Consider the following 12117-nt stretch of genomic DNA (forward strand, 5'->3'; position numbering starts at 1 on the left):
ATCATAGAGATGAATATCTGAATTACGAGTTTGGCACAAAATAGACATTGTGGAAATTGTTTCACAACTAATACAGCCTGGAACACCATAGTGTGATGGTGTGTCCGAACATCATAACTGCACCCTATTGGATATGATGCATACCATGATGTCTCTTATCGAATTACCATGATAGTTTATGGGTTAGGCATTAGAGACAACCACATTCACTTTAAATAGGGCACCACGTAATTCCGATGAGATGACACCGTATGAACTATGGTTTAGAGAAACCTAAGCTGTCATTTCTTAAAAGTTTGGGGCTGCGACGCTTATGTGAAAAAGTTTCAGGCTGATAAGCTCGAACCCAAAGCGGATAAATGCATCTTCATAGGACACCCAAAACAGTTGGGTATACCTCCTGTCTCAGATCCGAAAGCAATAAGGGATTGTTTCTAGAATCGGGTCCTTTCTCGAGGAAAAGTTTCTCTCGAAAGAATTGAGTGGGAGGATGGTGGAGACTTGATGAGGTTATTGAACCGTCTCTTCAACTAGTGTGTGGCAGGGCACAGGAAGTTGTTCCTGTGGCACCTACACCAATTGAAGTGGAAGCTTATGATAGTGATCATGAAAACTTTAGCAAGTCACTACCAAACCTCGTGGATGACAAAGGATGCGTACTACCTTCAGAGTGGTACGTAATCCTGTCTTGAAGTCATGTCTAGACAACATGAAACCTACGAAGCTATGGAGAAGCGATGGTGGGCTCGGATTCCGATAAAATGCTCGAGGCCAATAAATCCGAGAGAGATCTCCATAATATGAACAAAGTGTAGACTTTGGAAGAACTACCTATGGTCGTAGGCTGTAGTACAGATGGATTTTAAAAGGAAGACGGACAATGATGGTAAGTATCACCATTAAGAAAGCTCGACTTGTCGTTAAGATGTTTTCCGACAAGTTCAAGGAGTTGACTACGATGAGACTTTCTCACTCGTAGCGATGCTAAGAGTCTGTGGGAATTATATTAGCGATTACTGCATTATTTATGAAATCTTGCAGATAGGATGTCAAAACATTGTTTCCTCGACGTTTTTTCTTGAGGAAAGGTTGTATGTGATACAACCGGAAAGTTTTTGTCAATCCCGAAAGATGCTAATAAGTATGCAAAGCTCCAGCAATCCTTCTAAGGACTGGAGTAAGCATCTCGGAGTTGGAATATATGCTTTGATGAGATGATCAAAGATTTTTGGGTGTATACAAAGTTTATGAGAAACTTGTATTTCCAAAGAAGTGAGTGGGAGCACTATAGAATTTCTGATGAGTATATGTTGTTGACATATTGTTGATCAGAAATGACGTAGAATTTCTGGAAAGCATATAGGGTTATTTGGAAAGTGTTTTTCAATGGAAAGCCTGGATTAAGCTACTTGAACATTGAGCATCAAGATCTATAAGGATAGATCAAAATTCTTATTGGTACTTTCAAATGAGCACATACCTTGACATGATCTTGAAGGTGTTCAAGATGGACCAGTCAAAGAAGGAGTTCTTGCCTGAGTTGTAAGGTATGAAGTTAAGACTTAAAGCTCGACCACGGCAGAAGAAAGAGGAAGGACGAAGGTCGTCCCCTATGCTTTTGTCAAAGGCTCTATACGGTATGCCATGCTGAGTCCCGCACTTGATGTGTGCCTTGCCACATATCTGGCAAGAGGGTACAAAGGTAATCTAGGAGTAGATCACCAGATAGCGGTCTAAATTATCCTTAGAGGAATAAGGATATGTTTCTCGGTTATGGAGGTGATAAAGAGTTCGACGTAAAGAGTTACGTCGATGCAAGCTTAACACCTATCCGGATAGCTCTGAGTAGAGCTACCGGATACGTATAATGGAGCAACAATTTAGAATAGCTCCAAGTAGAACAGTTATTTGAAATGGCTCTAAATATAGCGTAGTAGCTGCATGTACAAGATGACATAGAGATTTGCGAAGTACATACGGATCTGAAAGATTCAGACCCGTTGACTATAACTCTCTCACAAGCAACATGATCAAACCCAGAACTCATTGAGTGTTAATCACATAGTGATGTGAACTAGATTATTGACTCTAGTAAACTCTTTGGATGTTGGTCACATGGCGATGTGACCTGTGAGTGTTAATCACATGGCGATGTGAACTAGATTATTGACTCTAGTGCAAGTGGGAGACTGTTGGAAATATGCCCTAGAGGCAATAATAAATTGATTATTATTATATTTCCTTGTTCATGATAATCGTTTATTATCCATGCTAATTGTATTGATAGGAAACTCAGATACATGTGTGGATACATAGACAACACCATGTCCCTAGTAAGCCTCTAGTTGACTAGCTCGTTGATCAATAGATGGTTACGGTTTCCTGACCATGGACATTGGATGTCGTTGATAACGGGATCACATCATTAGGAGAATGATGTGATGGACAAGACCCAATCCTAAGCCTAGCACAAAGATCGTGTAGTTCGTTCGCTAAAGCTTTTCTAATGTCAAGTATCATTTCCTTAGACCATGAGATTGTGCAACTCCCGGATACCGTAGGAGTGCTTTGGGTGTGCCAAACGTCACAACGTAACTGGGTGACTATAAAGGTGCACTACGGGTATCTCCGAAAGTGTCTGTTGGGTTGGCACGAATCGAGACTGGGATTTGTCACTCCGTGTGACGGAGAGGTATCTCTGGGCCCACTCGGTAGGACATCATCATAATGTGCACAATGTGATCAAGGAGTTGATCACGGATGATGTGTTACGGAACGAGTAAAGAGACTTTCCGGTAACGAGATTGAACAAGGTATCGGGATACCGACGATCGAATCTCGGGCAAGTATCGTACCGATAGACAAAGGGAATTGTATACGGGATTGATTAAGTCCTTGACATCGTGGTTCATCCGATGAGATCATCGTGGAACATGTGGGAGCCAACATGGGTATCCAGATCCTTGTTGGTTATTGACCGGAGAACGTCTCGGTCATGTCTGCATGTCTCCCGAACCCGTAGGGTCTACACACTTAAGGTTCGATGACGCTAGGGTTATAAAGGAAGTTTGTATGTGGTTACCGAATGTTGTTCGGAGTCCCGGATGAGATCCCGGACGTCACGAGGAGTTCCGGAATGGTCCGGAGGTAAAGATTTATATATGGGAAGTCCTGTTTTGGTCACCGGAAAAGTTTCGGGGTTTATCGGTAACGTACCGGGACCACCGGGAGGGTCCCGGGGGTCCACCAAGTGGGGCCACCAGTCCCGGAGGCTTGCGTGGGCCAAGAGTGGTGAGGGACCAGCCCCTGAGTGGGCTGGTGCGCCTCCCACAAGGCCCAAGGCGCAGCAAAGGAGGAGAAGGGGAAACCCTAGGCTTAGATGGGCCCTAAGGCCCACCCTAGGGGGCGCCCCCCTCTCCCCCTCTTGGCCGCCACCCCAAGACCCATCTAGGGCTGCCGCCCCTCTAGGGGTGGGAACCCTAGAGGGGGCGCACCCTCCTCCCCTTCCCCTATATATATGAGGCCTAGGGGCTGCCCAATACACGCGATTGATCTCTCTCGTTGGTGCAGCCCTCCCTCTCTTTCTCCTCATATCCCGTGGTGCTTGGCGAAGCCCTGCAGGATTGCCACACTCCTCCACCACCACCACGCCGTTGTGCTGCTGCTGGATGGAGTCTTCCTCAACCTCTCCCTCTCTCCTTGCTGGATCAAGGCGTGGGAGACATCGTCGGGCTGTACGTGTGTTGAACGCGGAGGTGCCGTCCGTTCGGCACTAGGATCATCGGTGATTTGGATCACGACGAGTACGACTCCATCAACCCCGTTCTCTTGAACGCTTCCTCTTAGCGATCTACAAGAGTATGTAGATGCACTCTCCCTCCCCTCGTTGCTGGTTTCTCCATAGATAGATCTTGGTGACACGTAGGAAAATTTTGAAATTCTGCTACGTTCCCCAACAGCAGCCACAAGGAAGATGTCCATAATCATGGCTCTCTGGTGCAAGGTTTTGAGGTGCAACAGCAGGTCCAGTCTGTTTCCAAGCGCAGGCCATGAAATGTTAAGCTCATTCCAGCAAGTCGATCACATTGAAAGTGCATCTGAAGAAGAGGAGTTCCAAAGTTTCTTCAACGTGTCGACCATAAAGCAAGCAACCGTAGTTGTTGCAAATATTATAATGCCGTCTTTTGAGCATGTTCCTAGTGTTTAGATGATCAGACAATAGGAACCATCCAAAGACTTTGAGCTTGGGAATACTCTGGGCCTTCCATAGCCACTTGAAAGCATCATGCGCAATCACCTCTCTAAATAAGAAAATGTAGTACGCAAAGGTCTTGAAATCAGCTGCTCCTCATGAACAAGTCCAGGTATCTGTTGTGTCTGTCAACTCAAGGGGCCTCACATGCTGCTGCAGCGCCCTCAGTTCATCGTGTGCCTGAGTCGAGAGGGGCAGGTGAAAACCTTGATCCACGCTGGTAATGGAGAGGAACTGGTTGATCGAGGCATCTTCCAGGGTGGTATATGAAAAAGCTCGTGGGTAGATATCAGCAATAATAACCTCACCCCAGTCATCTTTCCAGAAAAGAGCTGAGGTACCAGAACCAACATTAATCTTGGCGACCCCCCTGTAAACTGGCATTAGTTTGATGAGTTTCTGCCACCAGAAGGAACCACAGGCAGCAGCTGCATGGGGGACTATGGTTGAGTAGTAGGAATCCCAAAGCAGGTGCACCCAGGGGACATCAAGTTTGTTGAAGAATTTGTGGAGCATCTTAAGGAGCATCGCATCATTTTGAACCTTTAGGTTGAGCACTCCAAGACCACCATTCTTTTTTGGTCTACAAACCATGTCCCAGGCAGCGAAGGAGTTGCATTTCTCTCCGTCATCAGTTTTCTTGATCCATAAACCGTGGCGTCTGATTTTATCAAATTGATCAATTATTTTGGGTGGAAGTCTAGAGTGCCCATCGGGTAAATGCCTAGGGATGTCACTAAGGAGTTCATAAGAGCCAACTTGCCCGCATACAACATCAACGACATGGCCGCTGTGATCCTGCCTTCAACTTTGCAAATCCAGGGAGTAAGATCAGAGACGTTCGGTTTAGTGGTGCCAAACGGTAGCCCAAGGTATGTGAACGGCATTTGAGTGCATGCACATCCAAAGATGGATGCGATTTCGCTGTAGGTATCCTCGGGAGTGTTGATCGGGATCAAAGTTGACTTATTGAAGTTGATGTGCAAACCCACCGAATCAGCGTAGTCTTCAAGGATTTTTTCATGCAAGTAGCTTGCTCCCGACAGGCCGGCATCACAATGATCGTGTCATCGGCATATTGAATGACCGGAAAGTGATTATCTCGATAGGCAAGTATAGGAAGTTGCAGCAAGTTGTTATTGAGAGCCTCATTGATAGCAGTTTGAAGCAAATCCGTAGCAAGGACAAATATCAGAGGGGACAGGGGGGGTCCCCTTGTCTCACTCCACATTTGCACCAAAAATTTTTACCAGGGACGCCATTGAGCAGGACAGAAGATTTTGCAGAAGAAGAGATGCATGTGAACCAATCGATCCATTTCTCGTTAAACCCCATACTCCGCATGATCTTGATGATGGCTGAGTGCTGCACCGTGTCAAAAGCCTTAGCGAAATCCAGTTTGAGAAGGATGATCGGTCGCTTAGAGGCTTGGCATTGGTGAATGTATTTGAAAGCCCATGCAAGGCAATCATTAATAGAACACCCTTTAAGAAAACCGTACTGGTTACGATGCACTATCTGTAAGATGATCTTTTGAAGCCGATTAGCCAAGAGTTTGGTAACTAACTTGAGACAGCAGTTGAGTAATGTAATAGGTCTAAAGTCATTGACCATCTCAGGGGCATGTTTCTTGGGGATCAAGGTAATAAACCCATAGTTGAGGCTTTCAAGGTTGAAGTTGCCTTTGTGAAACTCATCGCACAGACAGTAGAAGTCATGCTTAATTATTGGCCAGCACGGTTTCATGAATGCACCGTTGAACCCATCCGGACTAGGTGCACGGTTAGGTGGCATCTCTTTAATCACGTCGTCAATCTCCCTCGGTGTGAAAGGAACTGTCAGACTCTCAAAATCCACCCGAGAGCGAAGCATTTGCGATAGGTTGAATTTCATCTCTGGGGGTTTTGAGGCACCCAAGTGCTCTTTAAAGGCATCGAAGAGTATAGTTTCCATCCCTAAATGATCGTCCACCACAGAATCATGATTGGTTTTCAAGCTGGAGATAAAATTCTTACGATATTGCTCTGTTGCCACGGCATGGAAAAATTTAGAGTTTTTGTCGCCGAACTTGATCCACCTAATCGTGCACCTCTTTTTCCAGTATTCTTTCTGGTGTTGCAATAATCGTAAGAGATGATTCTTGAGTATTTTTATAAAGTTACTCTCTGGGACCGTGAGGGTACGGCGATCTGCAATGTGATCCAGTTCAAGCAAGGCTTTGTTAGTGTTTTCTAACGCAATTTTGAGCCTAGAATTTTTTTTGCTCCAGCAGCTGAGGTCATGTGTGAGGTTTTTGAGTTTCTGGCAAAGGCTAGTCGCAGCATTAACTGATTTTCCATATTTCAGAGGCCTATTCCAAGCTTGGGACATCACGTCCATAAACCCAGGGTGAGCTATCCAGTAAGTTTCGAATCTGAAAATTTTACTTTTGGGAATAGTAGTTTGAATCTCAACAGAGCAAGGGGTGTGGTCAGACACATGTCGACCAGAGAGAGATATGGTGCTAGGAAAAGAAGCAGTCCAATTGAGAGTTGTAAAAAACCAGTCAATTTGCTCGAGCAGAGGGTTTTGCCGCATGTTGGAACGGGCATATTTTCTACCCTTGATAGGTATCTCAGTTAAGCGTTGCTCACGTATGAAATCATTGAACATGAACATATCAAGTATGTTACCTCCTGGTTTATTTCTGTTATCTGGAGATCGGATGTAGTTAAAATCACCCAATAAGAGCCAGTCTTCAGTGGACGGGATATCGATGTCAAACAACCATTTGGTAAAACTAACACGTTGCTCTCCTTGGCATGGCCCATAGATGTAACAAGTTTCCAAGAGTGAGAAGAAATCGTGGATTTGAACGCAACACCCAACGCAAACTGTTCCTGAATGAAAACCTGTCCTGTGAATGCAGAACTGCACCAGATCGTAATGAGACCGCTAGACGCGCCAACAGAGGGAATAAAAGCAAACGTACCAAAACGCGGCGGGCAAATAGACTTAAGGGTGCTTGCATTAAAGTCTTGCATCTTAGACTCTTGAAGACAAATGATCGAACAACCAGAAGTGTTGATCGCGTTTGAAAGAGCTATAAGTTTCTTAGGAGAGTTCATGCCACGGATATTCCAGCAGAGTACATTCCACTTGCGCAAAAGGACCATAAGAAATGCAAAGAGAAAGCTTTAGGTCGACGTGGCTGGTGAGGGAGTCCTGGATTAGGGGGTCCTCGGACAGCCAGACTATATACTTTGGCCGGACTGTTGGACTATGAAGATACAAGATTGAAGGCTTCGTCCCGTGTCTGGGTGGGACTCTCCTTTGCGTGGAAGGCAAGCTTGGCAATTCGGATATGTAGATCTCCTTCTCTGTAACCAACTCTATGTAACCCTAGCCCCCCTCCGGTGTCTATATAAACCGGAGGGTCTAGTCCGTATGACAACAACAATCATAATCATAGGCTAGCTTCTAGGGTTTAGCCTCTATGATCTCGTGGTAGATCAACTCTTGTAATACTCATATCATCAAGATCAATCAATTAGGAAGTAGGGTATTACCTCCATCGGGAGGGCCCGAACCTGGGTAAACATTGTGTCCCCCGCCTCCTGTTACCATCAGCCTTAGACGCACAGTTCGGGACCCCCTACCCGAGATCCGCCGGTTTTGACACCGACATTGGAGCTTTCATTGAGAGTTCCACTGTGCCGTCGCGATAAAGGCTTGATGGCTCCTTCGATCATCGGTAACGATGCGATCCAGGGTGAGGTTTTTCTCCCCGGACAGATCTTCGTATTCGGCGGCTTCATACTGCGGGCCAACTCGCTTGGCCATCTAGAGCAGATCGATAGTTACGCCCCTGGCCATCAGGTCAGATTTGGAAGCTTGAACTACACTGCCCATATCCACGGAGAATTGATATTCGACAAATTCGAGCTCATGTCAGGCGCGCTGCACAGTCACGACGAGCATGACTTAGCTCTGCCATGAGACGGCGTTCGGGAGATCGCACCTGCGGTTACTCCGGCCCTCAATCCGGAGCAGATCGTGCCATCCGAGGACCGATGGATGGACCCGCCATGGAGGCCGCACACTCAGCAATGATAGAGCCGAATACTGACTTCACCTCGTATGAGACCCATGTTATCGGACCCTTGGATTCGTCCCCGGCCACAGGCTCCGAACCGCCTGCGTCCGTGCCTATCCAATCTGATTGGGCACCGATCATGGACTTTACCTCCGCGGATATTTTTCTGCACTCACCCTTGGGCGATGTGCTAGATTCATTAAGGTCTCTCTCCTTGTCAGGAGACCCTCGGCCAAACTATGTCCGGCTCGAGTGGGAAGCGGACGACGAAGGAATTCGTTCCCCACCCACCACCCACTTAATAGCCACTATCGACGACTTAACCGACATGCTTGATTTCGACTCCGAAGACATCAACGGTATGGACGACGATGCAGGAGAGGAACAGGAACCACCGCCCATAGGGCGCTGGACAGCCACTTCATCACACGATATATACATGGTGGATACACCCAAAGAAAACAACGACGAGGAACAGAAGGATGCAGCGAAGGATAGTCCCCTCGAGAAGCAACCAAAGCGACGACGTAGGCGCCGCTCCAAATCCGACCTCAGCAAAAACAGCGATAACAGCGCAAGAAAGAATAATATCCTGGTCAACTCCAAAGAAAACGACGACCATATGGACCCAGCGATGGAGCAGGATGAGCCAGCGGACAGCGAACATAGTACAGAGCCGCTGTCTGATCACGGCAACGCCGTGGGTAAAGCTCATCAACCTATCTCCGGAGAGGAGAACAGTCCGGACGATGATGCACACATCATCCCGAAAAGGCACTTGGAACAAGAGAACCTCCATAGAAGGCTTATTGCCACCGCGAGGAGCTTGAAGAAGCAGAAGCAAAGGCTTATGGCCGCGCAGAATACGCTCAACAGCAGATGGAATAAAGTGCTTGACACTGAAGAAAAGTACGGCGGCAGTCGCCACACAAAGAGCTATCCAAAGCGCAAGCTGCTGCCTGAATTCGACGACGAAGCTTTAGAGCCCATTCAGCCGAAAAATAAAACAACCAATCAGCCGGATCAACCACCCCGTGGCTATGACAGGGCGGCTAATGACGTCGCACACAAGTCAGCGCACGATTTATGCAAAGACCTGCACAAAAAAGCCGGTATGGCCAGGTCCATCTACGGATCCACGAAGCGCGCTCCGGCACAGAATCATGGCCGCCCAAACGACTATACTGACCGAATAACAGCTCGGTATCAAAACCAAACGCTACAACCGTCCGAAGAATGCCATGACACATCCAAATACAGGGGTGCCGCGCACCCCCTATGCTTCACCGATGAGGTGCTGGATCATGAATTTCCAGAGGGATTCTAACCCGTGAACATAGAGGCATACAACGGAACGACATACCCTGGGGTCTGGATTGAGGACTTTATCCTTCACATCCACATGGCTCGCGGAGATGATGTCCACACCATCAAATACCTGCCCCTCAAGTTGAAAGGACCAGCTTGGCAGTGGCTGAAAATCCTCCCCGAAAACTCAATTGGAAGCTGGGAAGAGCTTGAGGATGCTTTTAGGGCCAATTTTCAAGGGACCTATGTCCGACCTCCGGACACTGACGATTTAAGTCACATAATTCAACAGCCCAGAGAGTCAGCCTGAAAGCTTTGGAACATATTTCTCACGAAGAAGAATCAAATTGTCGACTGCCCGGATGCCGAAGCCTTACGACTTTCAAGCACAACGTCCGGGATGAATGGCTCGCCAGACACCTCGGCCAGGAAAAGCCAAGGACAATGACAACCCTAACAAGCCTTATGACCCGCTTTTGCGTGGGCGAAGACAGTTGGCTGGCCCGTAGCGACACCAGCAACCCAGGCACATGCGAAGTCAGGGATGGCAACGGGAAACTGCGACGCAATAAAAGCAAGCGTCGAAACAATGAAGACAGCCCAGACAACACGGCGATAAACGCCGGATTCAGGGGCTCTCGACCCGGTCAACGGAAAAAGCCATTTAAAGGCAGCAGAGATGGACCGTCCGGCCTAAACAAGATTCTAGACAGATTATGTCAGATTCATGGCACCTCTGATAAACCTGCAAATCACACCAAGAGAGAATGCTGGGTCTTCAAGCAGGCCGGCAAGCTAAACGCCGAACACAAGGGGAGGAGACACCAAGCAAAGATGAGGATGAGCCTCGCCAGCCGAACAATGGGGGACAGAAAAAAATTCCCACCAGAGGTCAAAACTGTTGGGGAACGTAGTAATTTCAAAATTTTCCTACGCACACGCAAGATCATGGTGATGCATAGCAACGAGAGGGGAGAGTATGATCTACGTACCCTTGTAGATCGCAACGGAAGCGTTGACACAACGTAGAGGAAGTAGTCGTACGTCTTCTTCCCGATCCGACCGATCCAAGCACCGTTACTCCGGCACCTCCGAGTTCTTAGCACACGTACAGCTCGATGACGCTCCCCGGGCTCCGATCCAGCAAAGCTTCGGGGATGAGTTCCGTCAGCACAACGGCGTGGTGACGATGATGATGTTCTACCGACGCAGGGCTTCGCCTAAGCACTACAACGATATGACCGAGGTGGAATATGGTGGCAGGGGGCACCGCACACGGCTAAGGAACGATCACGAGGATCAACTTGTGTGTTCTAGGGTGCCCCCTGCCCCCGTATATAAAGGAGCAAGGGGGAGGGGTGCGGCCGGCCAGGAGGTGGGCGCAGGAGGAGTCCTACTCCTACCGGGAGTAGGACTCCTCCCCCTTTTCCTTGTCCAAGTAGGAGAGAGGGGGGGAGAGAAGAAAAAGGGGGGCGCCCCTCCCTCCTTGTCCAATTCGGACTAGGGGGAGAGGGGGCGCGCGGCCTGCCCTGGCAGCCCCTTCCTCTTCTCCACATTAGGCCCATAAGGCCCATTAACCCCCCGGGGGGTCCCGGTAACCCCCCGGTGCTCCGGTTTTATCCGAAATTCATCCGGAACACTTCCGGTGTCCGAATATAGTCATCCAATATATCAATCTTTATGTCTCGACCATTTCGAGACTCCTCGTCATGTCCGTGATCACATCCGGGACTCCGAACTAACTTCGGTACATCAAAATGCATAAACTCATAATAACTGTCATCATAACGTTAAGCGTGCGGACCCTACGGTTCGAGAACAATGTAGACATGACCGAGACACATCTCCGGTCAATAACCAATAGCGGGACCTGGATGCCCATATTGGCTCCTACATATTCTACGAAGATCTTTATCGGTCAGACCGCATAACAACATACGTTGTTCCCTTTGTCATCGGTATGTTACTTGCCCGAGATTCGATCGTCGATATCCAATACCTAGTTCAATCTCGTTACCGGCAAGTCTCTTTACTCGTTCCGTAATACATCATCTCACAACTAACATATTAGTTGTAATGCTTGCAAGGCTTATGTGATGTGCATTACCGAGAGGGCCCAGAGATACCTCTCCGACAATCGGAGTGACAAATCCTAATCTCGAAATACGCCAACCCAACATCTACCTTTGGAGACACCTGTAGTACTCCTTTATAATCACCCAGTTACGTTGTGACGTTTGGTAGTACCCAAAGTGTTCCTCCGGTAAACGGGAGTTGCATAATCTCATAGTCATAGGAACATGTATAAGTTATGAAGAAAGCAATAGCAACATACTAAACGATCGGGTGCTAAGCTAATGGAATGGGTCATGTCAATCAGATCATTCAACTAATTATGTGATCCCATTAATCAAATAACAACTATTTTGTCTATGGTTAGGAAACATAACCATCTTTGATTAATGAGCTAGTCTAGTAGAGG

The sequence above is a fragment of the Triticum urartu genome, chromosome 4, assembly GCF_003073215.2.
Source record: "Triticum urartu cultivar G1812 chromosome 4, Tu2.1, whole genome shotgun sequence".
In the NCBI taxonomy this organism is placed as follows: Eukaryota; Viridiplantae; Streptophyta; class Magnoliopsida; order Poales; family Poaceae; genus Triticum; species Triticum urartu.